The following is a 19,265-nucleotide window of genomic DNA, read 5'->3' as shown; positions in this document are numbered from 1 at the left end:
TAAAAGGGTCACACGCCACTTCAGGATTAAGACTGGCATCTCAACAATTCACTGTCCACTGGGATTTTAACTTCCACTTGTAGATAACACTGAGTCAGTGAGTCAGAGACAAACCTGCCAAAGTGGCAGATCCTTGGTGGTCAGATGGCAGCATCCGGCCCTGATGGTTCCCTGGACCAGCTTTGGACTTTTGGGTTAGAGAATCATCCAGGCGGCCACCAGCCAACCTAACAGCAGCGTGGGAATGGCAAATACCGGATGGACATTCTGTGTATGTATGACGGCAGATTTGTCTCTGAGCTGTGAACACCTGCTGAGAGAGGCCCTGTCTGTGATTTGGTGAATATTCAGGTAGAGTACAGAGCAGAAATTAAAAGTGCTAGGGAAGTGAATCAGCAAGCCAGGTTTTAAAAAACATTATTATTTTCACTGTGATTTCTGATTAATTAAAAATGTGAATGCTCATTGTCATTCTCCACAAATGTAATCTTTCTAGCATGTATCATTTTGTCTGACCAACCCTCTAAAGTAAAAAAAAATGAGAAAAGAAGGGAGGATGAAAAGAACATAATAATGGATTGGATTTATATAGCGCTTTTCAAGGCACCCAAAGCGCTTTACAATGCCACTATTCATTCACTCTCGCATTCACACACTGGTGGAGGTAAGCCACGGTTGTAGTCACAGCTGCCCTGGGGCAGACTGACAGAAGCGAGGCTGCCATATCGCGCCATCGGCCCCTCTGGCCAACACCAGTAGGCGGTAGGGTAAAGTGTCTTGCCCAAGGACGCATCTGTGACCTTCCGGTTACAGATGCGCTTCCCAAACCCCTGAGCCACGGTCGCCCCAATATGAACATTACCCTGTCATATGTTATAGTCAGCAAATGTTTGGTAAAGTGCTTCTACTTTAAAATTACTTTTACGGTTAATCATCACATCACATGAATTCTTAATTTGAAATGAACTCCAGCGTAGCTCATTTTTAGACCTGCTGTAGGTTCTGTTTACAGTTGCACTGAATTGTCACAGCAGAATAACCACTGGAAACTCCTGTTCAAGATGTTTGAGTTCAGGTAAATGGTAAATGGCCTGTATTCGTATAGCGCTTTACTAGTCCCTAAGGACCCCAAAGCGCTTTACACATCCAGTCATCCACCCATTCACACACACATTCACACACTGGTGTTTATAAGGTGCTAATAAGCTTAAATCAAAGTTGAAACACTGGATTTTACAGCAAAACGAAAGTTTTTTGTAATTATCGTTTTTCAAGGAACTAATGTTTAAACTTTAGTGTTACGGTTTTCGAAAATGTGAAAACGTGTGCTCTGTCTTGTCTTCCATTATGTGATCTGAACCTTTTTTGTGTTTTGGACTGTTGGTCAGACAACAAAAAGGAGTGTAATTTGAGTAATTAGATTATACTCTGAAGCAATATGGCAGAACGGTGTCCTACACCTAGGTGGTAAATAGAACAGAACCCCAGAGTCACAGATGATGGTGGCAAGGGAAAAGAGTTAGCAGATGGTTGATGGAGACTTCAGATGAGTCTCTCTGAACATCCAGGATGAGGTGAAGTGTTGCAGGAAGGACGTTCGGAAAGGCAGGATGACAGATAAGCAATGAGGCAAGAAGATCAGTGGATCAAAGTAATGATGATGAAAATGACAATGAGTGTTAGAGAGAGTTTGAGACCAGAATTGACAAAAAGGAGGAGAGCAGCATGAATCGATCAGACACCCAGGAATGCAGACAGGTATTGGAAACCACCCTTTCTAGATTTAAACAGTTTAGTTTTCTGCTACCCTTTTCTTCCCTTGGACGCTTTCCAGCACTCTTAACCACAAATTTCTGCACAATTATCAGCTTTTAGGAGCATTTATTCCTTCAGTTTCAGTTGATTTCCAAGCATAAAGTGACAGAGTTACAGAGAGTTACAACCTACAGCCAGTTGGATTCATTTGAGCGTGTTGCACTATTGCTGGATTACATTTGGCAAGTCCCCGTCCGCACATTGTACGCTTGGCAAGGTCTAAGAGCTTGTTGTACTCTTGGCAAGGCCTTACTGCCTGTTGGCACAGCGGCGATCCAAAGCCCCAGAAGAGACAGATCAGCAGAGGCCATGTTTGGTAAGGAGTTATGCTCTCCATAGACTTGGATGCGGCTTAGAAACACTTCCCAAATTATAAAAAAAGACTCAAAGGGATAGTTTGAGGTGTCAGACTGAGTAGGAAGGTTGCAGGAATGAAGGAATGGTTCAAGTGTTGTTTTGCTGAAATATACAAAATACTGAAACTTGGTATTTTAGTATCAGTGGCTTGTTTGTACCTGACTCTGACCATACAGCTAGTGGGAGCAAAGGGGCAAGCAAAGTCCTTCTTCAGGGTATCAATTTAGTGGGGTAATTTTCTAAAATCCTGTTTTAGGTCACAGCTCGCATCCTTGTGGCTGTTCAAAAAATGATTTTGTTTTCATAACCTTCAATAACCCAAACCAGCAAAGCTGAGTTTGGCACAGGTTAGGCTCATCAGACATGCAGAATACCCTGGATCTCATAACCATACTGCTGTAATCCTATATGCATTTTCTCAACGGCCTTTCCACAGAGTGAGGTGGCAAGATCAGGCTTGGCTGCTACCCTGAGAAACGCCTGATTGTGTGCAGCTCGCCTTCAGCTCTCTGCGCTCCGCCCTTGAACCGAGCCTCTGAGCAAGCAGAAAATCCCTGTAATTGCATTAGTGTTGTCTAACTGTGAGCTGTGTGCCACGCCTGCTCCCGGGCAGACCAGCTTTTTAGCTTAATTTATTGCCCTGACATGTTAGGATTTATTTCCATCCCGCTGCTGAATTGTGGATGACATATACAGCATCAGATATCCTTGACGAATATCCTGGCTTTGATTCAGTTTCCCCTCTCATTGAAGTGTCAGGTAGAGCTATAAACTCAGTGATGTGCTCAGTGGGAAACATGTCTAGTCATAGTATAGGCTCTTTCCTGAGGGCTGTTGACCAGGCTAATAAAAGGTTGCAGCGCCTCTGTTATTATCCCCACTGGAAGTCCGGCAGTGCTCTGGACACCAGCGCTGGGAAGCTGATTGCCGGCGTAAACCGAAGAGGTTGACAGACACAAATAAAGCCTGGCGTTTAAGTGAGGGCATTAAATAAAGGCCAGTCTTTTTTTTGTCCCCCATGAAATAAAAACCGCCGGGTACTTTTATGTTCGCTTGTGCCTCCAAACTTTTGTTGTGGTCAGTGTGGAAAAAGGGAGTGGGCAGCATTTCAAAATGCCACTGTGCACTCTGGGTGATGTTGCATCTGCTCAGCGAGGCTCACTGCTCTCGTTCCATGTCGTGTTTGAGGTTCAGCGGCCGTTCTGTGATTGCTTTCTGTGTCCAGATTTGTATTTTGGCTTATTATTGATCTCCCTCACAACTGCAGCGTCGGGTGCTGTTTTTTTGTTGTTGACTGTGACACCTCTACCACCTCCTCCCAAACCTTCTCCCACACACTCACACACATTGAATGCCACCATTCTCCTAACACAGGGTGGCAGCTATCCACAGAGGCTTTGACAGACTTGGCAAACTTTATTGTTATTTTGCAGAGTGAACACCTGCGTGTGTCGCATAGCAGGCTCGTTTGGTGGCCTTCGATTCACCTGGCTGGGTTGTTTATTGTGTGCAACAGCCGCTCCACTTTAAGTTTCATAATGCCGTTAGTGAAGCTCTTAAAGCACCTTCACAATCTAAGAGGATTAATGAAAAACAAAGAGGTGTGCTTGCAAATCATTTGAGTGCATTCGCTGTTAGAAAGCTCACAGAAATTTCTACCGCTGTAAACAACGAGGGTGCAGCTGACTCAGATTTTCTCCTCCACAATAAAAGCTATACATGCTCAGGGTGAGACATGACTTAAAAATATAAAAATATGTCCTAAATGCAACACATGCTCTGTCTAATCCAACATATCCTATTTGTTCCACTGCTCAGAAAGATATTCCTCCACATCCGTCTTTTCTTATGCTCATTAACTTGTAGCTTCATCTTGACAGACGTGTGGAAAATGTTTCTGGCTAATGTACTGGGAATCTGCATTAATCGTTAGCGAAATGCAAGGATGCTGAGCAACACTAAGGGTGTTCATTATGAGTATCTAGTGTATCAGCTGAGCTTTCTGTGCACTTTCTTTATTTTTATATATATATCCTAAATATATATTTCTATATGTTGCATGTTTATATATTTTGGAGCATTTTAGACCTTTCTTACACAGCACAGAGTAGAGTAGATACGAATGTGGAGAGAGAAAGAGGGTGAGTGACATGCAGGAAATTGTCTGGGGAAGACTCAAGCCAGGCCACTGCATTAAGGACTATAGCCGTTGGTATATGGGATTCCTGCTCAATAAACTGATCTATAGGGGCACCCCCAACTGTGCAGTTATTGTAGTAAAAGGATCTCTCAAAGTCAAAGGCAAAACAAATCACTTTGCCTCTTACAACAATGCATTTGTCACCTCTAGGTATTGTAGTCGTCATCCCTCTGAAGGCTGAACTTCAAACAGGACAAATTCCCTTTTGATGCTGAACCACTTTAGAACTCTACATACATTCCTGCTTCCCCGTCTCCAGCATCCTCGAGGAGACATTTTCTTGTCAAATGCATTTCTTTAACAAATAACACCTTTTTAAAAAATCTCCGCAGAGGCCGAACTTCTGTTTAGTCAAGTGTTGAAAGAAACTGTCAGCGCTGTTTGCTCCTGCGTCCTGCAAATGATGCATTGCATCTGTCTTTCTAATCTTTCCACATTCTCAAATGTCTCTGTGTTTGCACTTTTGATAAATACATATACTCAGATTTCTGTGTGTGAGCAGTCATGCTGTGCATAATCACTTGCAATGAGATGAGGCTTTATTATGAAGTTATGGAGGGATCCTATTGAGTTTCAGGGGAAATATCAGTTGCTAAATGTCAGTAATCCTGCTCTGGCATTTGGCAAATTAAAATGGATTTTCTCTGGTCGATGTTTTTCTCAACAGCCAGATTCCCCCCCTGCCTTCGCCCTTCAAACACAAAGACAGGGACAATAATTGGTATTCTGCTGTAAAGAACTCCATAGAATTTCAAAGCTAAGTTTGCAGCCTCTGCGTTCTCATGCATGTTGTTTTTTCTCCTTTTTCTTTTTGTTTCAGTAAAGTTTGTCTTGCAAAGTGGTTGCAGTCACGACTTGTGGCCCAAATTTGGGACATTTGTGCTGGATGGAGAGCAACTGATGCATTACTGTACAGTAGCTTTGTCCTTGGCCGGCAGTGTGATCTCTTCTGCCCAATGGCCATCTGCGGCTATGAGAGCCAGCCCTTAAAAACTCAGATATGACAGAAGGATAAAGCTGAAATGACTCTTGTCATAAGTGAGCGGCAGAAGTCATTTTGTGCTCCTGGCTGAATGGCAGGAGGCATTTTGGCTCTCTCCAAAAATAACCCCTGACAATAGGAGTTATAGATGTTATAGACGAGGGAACGTTTAGTCATCATTTTTCCATCATAAAGCAAAAGTGAGCAGGTGGTCTGATAAATGGAGTTACTGTATCTTCATAGCCAGGCTTGCTCGGCTTCGCACTGAGAGCTATTAAGGTTTATTGATTTTTTGATCTACAGTTAATTGGCTTGAACCAGGTTCAACAAACATACATTAACACCTTGACTTTCACCCCTATTTTCCTTAAAGAAAAAAAAAGGCAAAAAGCTTGGAAGCATTTTGTTTGCTGAAGTTTTATGAGCAGTGGATCGAAATCCAACAAGTATATGCTCATACAGATGATAGAAAGTGTCATAAACTAACTTTTTGCAACGTGTGCACTCTTTCTGCGCTGTAAGGAACTGTTGTTGCTCTTCCGTTGGGATCTAAAGCAGCTTGAATTGTGAGGCTTTGTGCATTCAAACGATGTATAATCTGGGCCTGAACCATTTAAAACACAGCAGGAGAACACAGGAGAGCGTTACTGAAGATCAGTTTATTTAGTTAAAGATGCACATAACATTAACCACATCAAATATGTAGCGCTTGCTGTGTAAAACGAATGCATCTCTTTCAGGCAAAGGCAAACAACATTACTTTGACTAGGTTTGTACTTTAAATCATTAAAAATAATATCATATTCATTATAGTATAATAAATAGTAAAATAAATTTAAAGTACCTCTTAATTATTTTGTGATACAGTTATGTTGGTCTTAGGTTAGATAGTATTATTACAGTCATTAGTAAGGACTGTTCTATGTCCCATTCATACTGGATACACCTTCTTTGTGCATCCTGGGAGATGTTGCCCTCAGTACACAGGGCAGTTTTCAGATTGAGGATCTCAGCTGCTTATCTGAATCTGCAAAGTAAATCCTAAAAAAAAAAAAAATCAGTAAAGCAGAAAAATAAATAAGCATAAAATTGAAAATATAAACTTTCTGCTTCACATTGTTGTGTGTTGTGACCTTGAGACAAAACATCATCAAATGAGACAAATGGGCTTACAGAAGTGCTGCGGGGAAGAAAGTCACATAGCAGAGAGTCTTAATGGAGCACAATAACTTACTGCCAAAAATAATGAATTCTCAGAATGCTTTTTTTTCTCGTCCTGACAGGTAGACTCATTCACTCAGCGCACAGATATTCCAGTTTTCAGCTTTTCAAAGTGCCACAAAGAGCAGCCCCCCCCTTTCACTTTGACAAATTCTTCACTTTCTCAAGTGAGCAAGCATCAGCCTACGCAGCAGAGCATAGAGCATCACCAGACTGTTTTTTCTGAACATATGGCGCTCTTTTCCTCTTGTCCCAAAAGTTTGCTGGATCCAGAGGGGGGGAAGTGAATATTGCAGAGTGTTTAATCCTTCATACTTGTGGGGATTATATTCCATTTGATATCAGATATGCATTAGTCAAATGGGCTTTTGGTGCTTTCCTGTCGCAGGCACACATACAAGTACACGTGTGCTGGTGAACACATGTGCGCAGCGATTGACGTCATCTACTGATGACTGGGATTTGCGGTATTTGAGTTTATACAGAAAAAAAGGGTGTTGAGTCCTTATTGTTGCCACCTGCAGAGTCTCATCCACACAAAAACAACCTGATTTATTTTTTGGGGTCCAGATTAAGATTGTTCATGATGGTCTGTACCAAAACGATCCAGTTTCATGCCAGTAGACCAGATTAGTGTTCATTTGACCCGGATTTAAGGATTTGCTTTTCATATGTCGCCGCCGATAAGTGTGATACCACGGAAGTAACATGCTCCAAGGGCGTCATCAGGACATTTTGTTATTGTACAGGAGGAAGGTCACTGTGCCCATTATCGGGAATGAGTGAAGTTTCATTAACACAGCATGGACAGCTGTACTTAGTTGATAAAATACACAAAAAATGAGTTGGAGATTGGTGCACCACATATTACGTGTTTATCCCTTTTATCTTTTAAGAGAAATGATCGTTTCTGCTGCGACTTCATTTCCTGCAAATTGGTCTGCAAGCAGGAATGAGCATCTCTGAAATGAAAGCTGGATGTTCATCATTACATCCATTATACCTCTTTGACGAGCATGACTTCCTTACGTTTTGACTGAATACTGACTGCCAGAAGGAAAGCAGCATATAATGAGGTTTGTTTTTTTTTTGTTTTTTTTTTTAATTTTTGGTCATGTTTCCATCTGTAAGATGCTGGTTAGTTATTGTTTATTTTGTTTTTATATTATTTTGTAACCGTTGCTCCGGAGACTGTTACATGTATTTTCAGTTACACCTTGCCAGCACTGTCCTCTCACCCCCTTTGTCAAAAATTTACTGGAAACATTCTTTAGAGATTTTGGTCCACACAGTTGCAGATTTATTAGATGTGAATATCCCCTGTTGCATCGAGATCTGGTGACTGTTGATCAGATTTGAATACAGTGAACTCACTGTCATGTTGAAGAAGACAGGTTGAGATGATTTGAGCTTTGTGACATGGTGTGTTATCCTGCTGGAAGCAGACGTAAGAAGATTGGTCCACTGTGGGCATTAAGCATGCTAAGAAAATTTCCCTAACATCATTACAGTTTCATGAAAAGGTGGATGGATCCATGCTTTGTCTGCCCCTACCATCTGAATGTTGCAGCAGAAATCAAGCCTTATGAGATGTTTCTTCAGTCTTCTGTTGTACAACTTTGGTGAGCTAGTGTGAATTGTAGCCCCAGTTTCCTGTTCTTGGCTGGCAGTAGTGGAACGCGGTGCGGTTTTCTGCTGCTGTGGCCCATTTGCTTCCAGGCTTGACATGTTGTGCATTTACAGATCCTCCTCTTGGTTATAATGAGTGGTTATATGAGTTACTGTTGCCCTCCTATCAGCTTGAAGCAGTCTGGCTATTCTCTGACCTCTGGCATCAATTAGATACTTTTGGATAGTTTCTCTTTTTTTAGACCATTCTCTGTAAGATGGTTGTGGGAAAATCCTGTTCTTGCATCAACAACCATGCCATGTTCACTTAAATCACCTTTATTCCTCATTCTCAGTTTGAAGTTCAGCAGTCAATGCCTCAACAGAATGAATTGCTATCATGTGATTGGCTGATTGGATTAGGTGTACCCAGTAAAGTGGCTGTGCATATTACATACTATATATAAATCGTGACAGATACAGAACTAAGAAAATTTCACTCAATGATTGTTTGAATATTTTCAGTCATATAACATGACTGACATTACTCACTGGTAATAATAAGATTGGAATATTGGATTTAACATATGTCAGTAAATACAACCTTAGCCCAGAATGGTGACTATTTTTTAAAAATATGGTAGAAAGAAATTATTGTTTGTTTGTTTTTTTACAACTTCTCTGTCTGTAATTATTAGAGAGAACACCAAGAACCCAAGGTGAGGTCTTTAAATGTCCAGTAATATATAAATTGTATATACTAAATCTCTGAAAAGCAAGGACTGATGTATTTCTCTCATTTGTCATTCAAGAAGGCTCACAATATTTAACTAATTGTTTTAGTACTACTTGCATGTTCTGTGTTATTATATTTCCCAACTATAGCTAAGTACATTATGCCTCAAATGCCACACTTGTCAGCAAACTAATTGTGAGCGAGTAACAATTCAAATTTCTTTTCAATTTTTTTCTGTCAAGAAATGAAAGCGCTCACAGCCCAGTGGAGCTGTCATTTCGGTTGCCTTTTAAACCTGCTGCATACACATGCTCACTAGAAGTGATTTATTTAGAAGCGTGTTTTTTGGATTATGAGAAGCACATTACTGGGCACACCATGGCAAAGTAAATGAATGAAACACGTTGACTGGATTTGGTTCTTGGTGTTCATTCAGAAAATAAACCTTGTTCTTCTGGATTAACTTACTGTAACTAACCTAGTGAGTGTTTGGGGGGTTTCTCCAGGCCAGTGGCTTAGTCAGAGGAGCTCCACAGATCAGTTTTTAAGATGCAAGGCTGCAACCAGTGCTCTTCTGCTCCCATATGTTCTCCACATGACAGCTGTGTAAGGGGACTGCCCCCTCTGCTGGGCTTGGTTGGGATCATCAGGTTTTAAAACCCCCAAATGAGCAATGAACTTTGCTGCTGCTCATTCATTTTTACGGCTGCAGCTGTAGTTCATTAGGGCAGGGAAAATAGAAACAGAGATGTGGAGTGCATTTTACATTTATTTTATATATATATATGTGTGTGTGTGTATGTATGTGTGTATATATATATATATATATATATATACACACACATACATACACAAATCAGTCGTTTTTATTTTTCTTACTTTCTAGCACACCTCAACAACAAAGGAAATTTTACTTAGCAATAAACCAGTTTCTGGTTCTCATACAGTTTTAAAGTAGATGTGCTTTACTGTGAGCCTGTTTAAAGCAAAATAGAAATAATATACCCCCTCACTCTCAGCTCTGTGCCTAACTCAACCCTTCTGCATAATTTTGAAAATGCTAAAAAGTGTACAAGAGAGGAATGGATCAACACAGAATGGAAAACACCTCTGCCTGAGATTTTCCTGAGACGTCAGTGTAGTGAAGGACCACGTTGCTCCCACTCTGCATTAATTTGAGCTGTTTTCTCCAGCCTTGGTAATTCCTGGATCTGAACTCTCCTCGTCTCTCTCCGTCTGCATCCATTGCTGTGCCTGGGGTATGAAAGCAATTTCACAAGAGTTCCTCTATAGCTAACCAAGTCAACCAAAATATATAAAACCAATATATATAAAAAGAAAATACTACTTATAGGACCCAGCTCCCCAGCTGGGTCTAGACTGGGTCTAGAGAGTATTTTAAATTCAGGGAATTTAAAATAGAAAGTAGCTCGTCCACAGAAGGACTGGTAGCTCCCCTTACGATAAGGGTTCAGATCGCGCGAACAGGTGTGAAATGTGTGTGTTTAGTTAGTTTGTTTGCTTGTTTTAATCAATTTTAAATCATGCTTTTTATTTGTTTTTGTTTCTAATGTCTCTGTAAAGCACTTTGAATCACCTTGTTGTTGAATTGTGTTATACAAATAAATTTGCCTTGCCTTGCCTATTTATAGCGATCTACTCAAGGGCTTGGGTGTACCTCTAATAAAAGGATGTTGACTTAAGTTTTTTGATATGAATTTCACAATATTGTTAAATCTCAATCTGAATAAAACTGCAGATGGTGCCTTAAGCAACGTTCAAAATACTGGACAGATACATTCACAATCAACTCAGTAGTTTGCAGATGTTATTTTGAAGCCATAGTTTGGTGTTTTGGCTGATTTTAGAATCAGATTTTACCCTGTTCAGCTTGGTTGCCAAAGTGCATCTGCAATTCATATTAATTGGGGTGCTAGTCTTTAATAAGAGATTCATGAAAAGTATCATATCATCACTATAAAGTAATGATTTAGTTTACAACTAAAAAAACCCAAAACATATAAAACAAGGGAAGACACTGAATTCAGACTCAACACGCTGAATGCAGTTAGGAGATTTATTTTCACACAATGAAGAAGATAATGTAAAGGCAACTGTTTACTGGATCAACGATGGGTGTTCTGTTGAAGGAGGACAGAATGAGTTAGCCAGGGGTCCATAAGGGATTGAACTATGTCCAAGTGTGACAGAAAAAGAATGGAACAGTTTAACTTGACTTGAGAGAGGCATAGGTATGGGGTGATATCTCCGGAGGCAGGCGGGATCCAAGTGAGAAGTGGATGTTAGCAGGCAGGTGAGTATTCCAGGTGAGTTCTTCTCTTTGGAGGTTTTAGATATATTTGGAGCTGGGCTGGAGCCACCTGACACAGGACTGAAGTGATGCATCTTTGCCTTTACTTGATCAAGCTACTGTTCACAAAGCCTCATTGGAAATGGTCTGAGTTAAAGGGTGGCTGTCAAGAAGCCATTCTTAGGGAAGTGAAACTTGGAGCAAATTTTTGGTTCAATTCATCATCAGAATATTTGGATGAGGTATGAGATGAGGTGAGAGCTATCTGTAAAACACAGTAGTTTGGGGCTATATTTCAGCCAGTGGTCCTGGAGATTTTGTCAGATTTCATGGAATTATGAACACAGCAAAGCACTGTCAGAGTTTGAGCTATTTTGCAGCACCATCCAGAAAGTGTCTGATTGGCAGCATAACAATCATCACAAACACACAAACACTATAGGTCACGGATTGGCCTCCCAGAAACCATAAGTCTTTTTAAACAGAGATGAGATCAAAAACATGCAGCCATCATCCAAAGAAAAGCTTTGAAGAAGCTCTGGTTTTACCCCATATACTTTATTTAGCCCTGCGACAGACTGGCGACCTGTCCAGGGTGTACCCTTTCGCCCTATGACAGCTGGGATAGGCTCCAGCGTCCCCCGTGACCCTGAAAAAGGATAAGCGGAAGCAAATGGATGGATGGACTTTATTTCTATTTATGTTTGCACATGCTTCAATAAATCGCTGCACCTAGTTCCCATTTTCCTACCTTTCTTTAAATATAAAGAAATGAGTGGTGGCTAAGACTTTAAACCCATGTCAAGTTTAAATTCATAATGCTACTTTATACGATCATAGTTATGCCAACAGTCCATTTTTCTACAACAAAGCAGCATCAACTTCATAGTTATTCAGAATCAAAATGTTCAAGGGTATTGTAGTCAATAACCACAATACAACTATATTCATCTCTTGAAAATGAAAACTTAAGCACTACAAGGTTTGCCTTTTTGCACCTTTAAATATGAATATTATTGGATTTTTCCCTTCAGGTCTAGACTCTACAGTTTAGTTTGTGAAAAACAAAGGTGAAAAATGCTGTCAGTAGGCATGCTTACATTTTGTAACATAAATCTAAACTAGAATACGTTTGACTTGGCATACCTTTTTTCACACTTGGCACTGTAGGGTGATCTGATCCAACTGTCATATACTTTTCTGTAAGGTTGTAACCAGTACTGTTGTCATCCACTTATTATTGTAACTATCCACCCTCCTTGTTGCATAGCCCAAAGACAAAAATGGAAATGTGATACTGCTCATGAGAGAGCGAGACATGCACCAGGGAGTTCATTTCCCACTTCCAGCATTAATAGAAGGAACATAGGATATACTGGGAATAACAATGAGTGATTCCAATGGCAGTAATTAGGGACCATATGCGACAGATATCAGCTGAGCATGAAGTGGTTCTTGTCATAACATTTATGTTGGCTCTTTAGGCCTGTAGTTCTGCTAACACTGGAACTATCCCTCTGCCTGGAGAAGTGAAACTCTAACAGAAAATAATAAAATACCCTCTATATGTTTTTATCCCATTTTGACAAGATGGATCGCTATAGCCGCTCCACACATTCCTTTCAAAGACAGAAGTGAGAGCATGAACTTGTGAGTGTGACACACGTGATGCCTTCATGAAACTTTACTGAAGCAGATTAAGTTTAAACGTAGAAATAACTCCTCAATTAACTTGATAAGACAGTGATGAACCTAATCTAAATGCAGATACAGCTGCAAATTATATTAACATCATTTCTCAGTTCCTGTGGCAGTCTAGGCTCCCGTGGGTGAAATTTGAAGGGGAACCTGTGCGTGACCGTGTTACTGGCAGCAAAGACTTGGCCTCTTCCTCCGCCGGGAAAAGAATAGTTTGTTATCTTGTACTTGGATGGCTTTGAAGCGAGACCTTTGCTGGAAATATGACACGAGTGAAGTAATGTGCCTGGGCCCTCTTTTAATCTCAGGAGTGGTTCTTTGTTTATATTCCTGTCTTATTGCCTTGGAGAGAAACACTAGCACTATGAAGAGGAAGAGTGAGAGTAAGGCTCCTCAAATATTTTCTCAAACACCTTAATTGAAATTGGATTTTAACTGCTCGCTGGACCATGGTGGAGAGAATCAGGAGCCAGCGAGGTAGCGTTTTTGCATTGCAAATGTAATTTTCTGTTTTTTGCCCATTGCCCATGAGACACTCAAAAATAGCTACCAGATATGTTTTTTCATGAGGCATTTTCTTCAGGTTGAGCCTCTCATTATTCCAATACCCACTGCCATTAGCTTTTTGGATTGAACTACTGTGTGGCCCTGTTGTTTACTGAGCTGGAGCATTAGTCTTTGTGGGAAATTGTATTCTCTTCATGCTCAGATAGAGCCTGATGGAGGTGAAATTTTGAATGCACTATATATGCATGAGGAAATAAACAGCTAATTTGCTTTGAATTTTTATTCATCACACAAGTGAATTGCGCACGACTTGTTGATTATTCTGCAGTTTACAGATTTATTATACCTTTTTTGTTGTTTAATTAGTAAGAAAAGTGCCCTAGTGATTTACGTAGTTAGTAATATTTAGTGAAGGTATCAGATCTTTTTCATAAACAAAAGTGATAACACTCCATTGTAAGTAAAAATGCCTTCAGTGAAGGAGTGAGACAATTTTAAATGTTTACAGATGGGATGGGTGGTGTTATTCCAGGAATTCTGAAATCACCTCCTTGGTCGTGCATTATAAACCCAAATACAATAATTACTTTGTCAAAATGAAAGGATGGCAATCTTTGTCATATCTTATCTTACTATAAGACTGAGGACTGTGAAAACCTGAGTGGAAAAACTAAAACTACAAACAGAGCTCCCAACCAATCCACCACAACCATCGTGGCTAGCACCTCAGCAGGTGTGGGTGTTCTTTGGACATGGTCTGCTTTATCACTCATTTTTAGTCCAGTCTTTGTACCTGACCAATTTACCATTTTCAGAGGACTGGGTTTTTTTTGTGGTTAAGACACGGACCAATAAATCATTCAAGCATAAAAACAGACTCCTAACCCAAGGGATGAGCAAATATAGTATCTACACACACAGACAACCTAGTAAAGAACCAGTTTTAAGTTGTATCTGTAGACACTTTGGCACGGCAGCCTGTGTTGTACCTGAGAGCTACAACAGTGAGCGCCTACAGAATTGTACAAACTCTGTTTTTATCTTATGAACTGTATTTCCGTGTATGTGTGAACACATTTCAGTAAATTGCTGCACCTACTGTGCTTCCTATTTTACTAGCAAAACATAAAGAAATAAGAAATGCCTCAAAACTGTTGCACAGTACTTCATTTGAAGTCAGTGACACTGACTAATCAGCTAAAAATGTTTCTGAGGTTTTTGAGCCTTTATTATGAAGCTTTACATGTATTACTGTAGTGTTGTTACAGATGAAGTACTATAAGCAAATAAAAATGTGTTTGTGTGATCTCTAAAGCTAAAGCTGTAAAAATGTAAAAATAAATAGCATAAAACAGAAATACAGACATTTGATTGAATGTACTTTATAACAACACATAGCTTGCTATTGCTCAATTTCTGCACAACTGACAAGTCAGTTTGGTCATTGCCACAAATGGACAAGCTGGCCATCAATAACCTTTTGCTAGCTTCCTGTGTGCAATCTGCTCATACAGGCTCCCTGCAGGAGGGACTGGGGGGAAATTATGGCTCTCTCATGTACCAGAGCCCAGTGATCCCACACAGTCTGCCGGTGAACTGAGATCAATATCTCCTAAGAGTAGGTTTTAGCACTTTTAAAAATAGACAACTCAGAGCCTTCAGACGGCGCGCATTATATGAAACGTTCCCAGGCTACAGCCGTTAAGTGCCTGTGCCGTTAATGGCCATCATTGTCTGATCTCGTGATGGCAAACAAGGTCGTTGCAGCTGCATATGGAGTCATATTGCTCAAGCGAAATTTTTAACATTGACCGAAAGCTCTAATGTTGAAACTTTATAGCTGTTCTGCTGCCTCTATGATGGTGTTAATGGTCCCACTCCCCGACTGTACTCCTCCTTTGATACTGAGCCTTTCAATTTCTGTGTCACACGCCTCAACAGGCTGACTCGTGATCACCCTGATGGATGAGCAAACGAGGAGAGAAGTTGTGAGTCTTTCGCTCGAGCTAGTGGAGGTTCAGTGCCCCACAACGCCCACATGGAGCCCTCCAATCGCCTCCAGTCTTTGACACATCATTTCCCCTGTGATTTGTGGCCAGATTGAGGTTGAAGGAGACAAGGAAATTTTCTGTCCTCATGAGAACAGATGGATGCTGCAGCTCTGCAGACTGAGCCGAGGGTTGTTTTTTTCCCCCTCATGATGAACCCTCCTGCTTTATAAAGGATTGGTTTCATGCTCCATTATGGACTCTTGATGACTGGCTATTACAGCACATTTTCAGAAACCTCGACCTGCCACTTTTTTGTTCTTTTTTTGGGGGGGGGGGGGGTGGCATATAACTGACTGTTCTTTCAGGAAAGTGTTATATATTATTTTGTAAAGTACTGATCGAGTGGAAAAGGGATTTCTCATTGGTCCCCTTTGTGCTGTTTTCATGCCAGATCAAAGTTGAGAGTCTGTTTATGATCAAAGATGGTTGTAATGCCATGAAATGATGTATGATGCAACAAACATGCAACTGGTAAAGTGTGATAGGCTTGTCAGGGCAGCAAATGGTCGCCGTCTTTTTCAACCCCACTCCCACCGCACACCAAATGTTTGATCTCATCTCTGAAGAGCACAGCCTCCGGTGTCTCCCTTGGGATGTTTAATGTTGGAGATCAGAGCTTGTGGTGGTGCAGGCAGGCTGGCGGTGGGGGCTTCACCATTACCACGCGCCACATTCAATCTCCCCAACATCAGATAAATTCAAAGAATTTGCAAAACAGCACCTTCTTAAAAACCCAGACTTTCCTGCTGCCGTGTGTTATATTAGCAGCACATTATTAAAGTTTCCTGGAATAAAAGAGAAAAAAAATAAAGCATCTCTGGCTCTGCTGCAGTCTATCATCACCCTCTGGCTGAGAGCTGTTGTAGCATGCCTCAGATTTCTTTCACTACAGTCCGATTCTTTCTCTCTTGTATCTATTGATCTCCAGCTCTGCCCTGCCAATATCTTCTTGTCTGTGAGACCTTTCCTCGTCCTCTATCTTTTATCCATTATTCATCACTCAGCTCTTTCAGCCAGGCCGTAATACCTCTTACCTCCATATGATCGTGGGGCTGTTGTGCACTGTTTGTATTAATGCAGCCCCAGCTGTTGCTTCATTAGTAAAAATATTGAAACAGAAAAGAAGCTCATATCATTTATGCACAGTCAGTGCATTAGTGCAACCAGATGAAAAGTAGAACACAATCATCATCTGAGAGCCACGAACGTCTGTCGAGTAACCTCAAGCTGAGCTGTGACGCTCCTACAGAATTGATTACGACTTTGCCTGTGCCAGCTCAGCTTTTTCAAGGTGTGTTGGCTCAGTCACACTAGAAAGAGGGAAATTGCGTGTGTCAGTGAGCAGAGATTAAGGGTTAATCTCTGCAAATTGACTACATAGGAAGGAGGAGGACTTCACAGGAATCTTTTCATATTCGATGTATTTGAAGTGAAAGGAAGAGGATATTGTGACTCACAAGTCTGTAATTGAAAACATAATGATTGAATTTAACTTTCATTTTCTTCCCTTATAAAGTTTCTGACTTGAAAACATCCTCTCACAGAACGAGTGCTCATATCTCCGTGGGCCCTAGAAAGATGCACTTGTCACCCTTTTTAACTGAGTAGTCCAAAATCAGTCAAATCCACAGTAATCTGTCATACAAAGTCAAGGAAAAAAAAATATTTGAGAATCTACTCTTGTTGGGTTCAGTTAGGATCGTAAGGAGACTGGCAGTGGTAACTCAACTTAAAGAAGGAATATCCCTCCACTCAGAATGAGACACTGACAACAACTTAAAGGGAGAAAAGTGATTTGAGTGTATTCAACATTTAAATGCTCCAAAACATAGACATGAACAAAACATTTAGACCATTTCAAACATGTAAATCTCAACAATGTACAATATATCACTTAAAGTGTCCATAAATATATTAGGTAGGCTGTCCTTTTCAGTTCAGTGCACTTAGTATTCAGTGTTCTTAGTAAGTGTTAATTGTCTTTAGTCACAGTTTTTGCTTTTTGATGCATCAGTTTTTTGTGTTAAGTGGAATCAGATCTGACCCCCAAAAAAAGAAAAAAAGTAACAACATAAAGTGTCCTGAGATCTCAGAAAAAAAACGTTAATCCAAAAAAAATTGCAAATCGTTGTATCCTACCACCCTCCAAGGAAACAGGTGGCCTTCAGATTGAGAACGTCCTTTCTAGGCACCTCCAGTGGCATCCAGTCCTTAGATGGCACCGCTCGGTCCTTGCAGCAGATTTCTACCACGTAAACAAAAAACCAGCCTGCACACAACGTGCAGTGCAATCACTCACTTGTAAAATAAAACGTGTTTCTCTAGTGTTATCCCTTTTGTTCCTCACACATCACACATCTATACAGTTCTTATTGGCCAATAACAATTTATCAACAACAAAAATACATTTCACTGCAAATCATGAAGCATGAAAAGTGTCTCCGTGGTGTGTTAGCTAAAACTTCACATGTAAGCGCATTAGCCCAGGGAGCACATGTGGGTACGCTAGCATACTCTCCACAGGCTAACACAGCTAAGCAATCGTTAGCAGGTTCTAAGACAAATATCACATTTCCGACAAGCATTGTATCCTGACTGGTTTTATGCTCAGAAACTGGACTATGAATCACAACTGAAACTGCAACTGTGAGACTCACCAGGATATTCTTCAAAGAAAACATTAATTCCGTAGCGCAACACGTTACAGGACTGAATATCCACACAGCTTTGCGCATCTAGCTCCGTGCAGGCGGATGCAGTGAAAGAAAGTCACCACGCACGCGCTATGGTGCATTCACGGTACATGGGAAAACTCAGCATTTAACAAACAGTAACACTTCAAATTAGAATAAAAACAGAATACAATTGGCAATAAAATAACCATGGGTTACACTCTCCCCCTCTAAACGGCATGAGTCCCTTCATGCATCGTTGACCAACTGGGGCCTGGTAAAGGTGACATGACAGTTTTGGAGAATGCAACGCCTAAGGTTTGGAAAAAGGAGCTAATAGCCAAGGTCAGCGGCTCTCCTAACTCATCATAAGTGAACTTCTGAGGTGGGCGTCTTTCTCTGTCAGAGCGCCTCAACCTCACTGGTTCTGTAGCACCAGCATCAGTACTAACAGCATCATCATTAATGACTGCAGGCTCTGGTGGAGTGAGATCTGCATCAGTCATGGTAGGTGTCAAGTTGGGTTCGGGAATGTCAAGGCAAGGCAAGGCAAGGCAAGTTTATTTGTATAGCACAATTCAACAACAAGGTGATTCAAAGTGCTTTACAGAGACATAATCACAACAGTCAATCACAACATGGTCTGAAGACCTAGCATCGGAAGGAACATAGTCCACATGACTTGTGTTAGAGACTTCAGGTTGTGTCAAAGTAGGTTTTCCAATATCAGGTAAGGACGTTTCCGGTACAGCAGTGTCAGGGGATGATACAGGGGGATGACTGTCCAATTGCTGTTGGGCTTTAGGATGAGCTGACTCAGTTTGAATGTAAGGGCCTTTTGTGATGATTTGTGGATTCCATGTGCCAAAACATAATTCCTCTTCATCACTCATCTCATCCTCATCACTGTACTCTCCTCCATTATCCTTGTCGTTGCCTTTTGTGCAGTTTGGTTTACTCCTGGTCCTCATTTTCCTTTGATTCACATTTTGAGAGTCCGATCCAACCTGATCTTCAACAGGTAAGAACCCGCAAGGGAGAAGCAAATCCCTGTGCAATGTACGCTGGGGGCCGTCTCCGTTTTCCGGTTTGACAACATACACTGGG

At 40.9% G+C, this 19,265-nt stretch overlaps 1 protein-coding gene and 1 long non-coding RNA gene across 2 annotated transcripts in view; one reads left to right on the top strand and one right to left on the bottom strand.

Annotated features, from left to right (window-relative positions):
- Positions 1-19,265, top strand: part of st6galnac3 (ST6 (alpha-N-acetyl-neuraminyl-2,3-beta-galactosyl-1,3)-N-acetylgalactosaminide alpha-2,6-sialyltransferase 3) — a 108,100-nt gene that overhangs the window by 13,507 nt on the left and 75,328 nt on the right. The gene's annotated exons all lie outside the window — the stretch shown is intronic.
- On the bottom strand, positions 15,758-18,292 carry LOC308383450. Its single transcript, XR_013969149.1, has 2 exons — positions 18,144-18,292; positions 15,758-17,755 (listed from the first exon to the last, which is right to left on the bottom strand). It is a non-coding gene; the product is annotated as an uncharacterized lncRNA (long non-coding RNA).

Source organism: Rhamphochromis sp. 'chilingali' (assembly GCF_963969265.1).
Source record: "Rhamphochromis sp. 'chilingali' genome assembly, chromosome: 16".
Lineage (NCBI taxonomy): Eukaryota > Metazoa > Chordata > Actinopteri > Cichliformes > Cichlidae > Rhamphochromis > Rhamphochromis sp. 'chilingali'.
The sequence above is the reverse complement of the archived record's forward strand: the minus strand, read 5'-3'. Positions and strand labels throughout refer to the sequence as shown.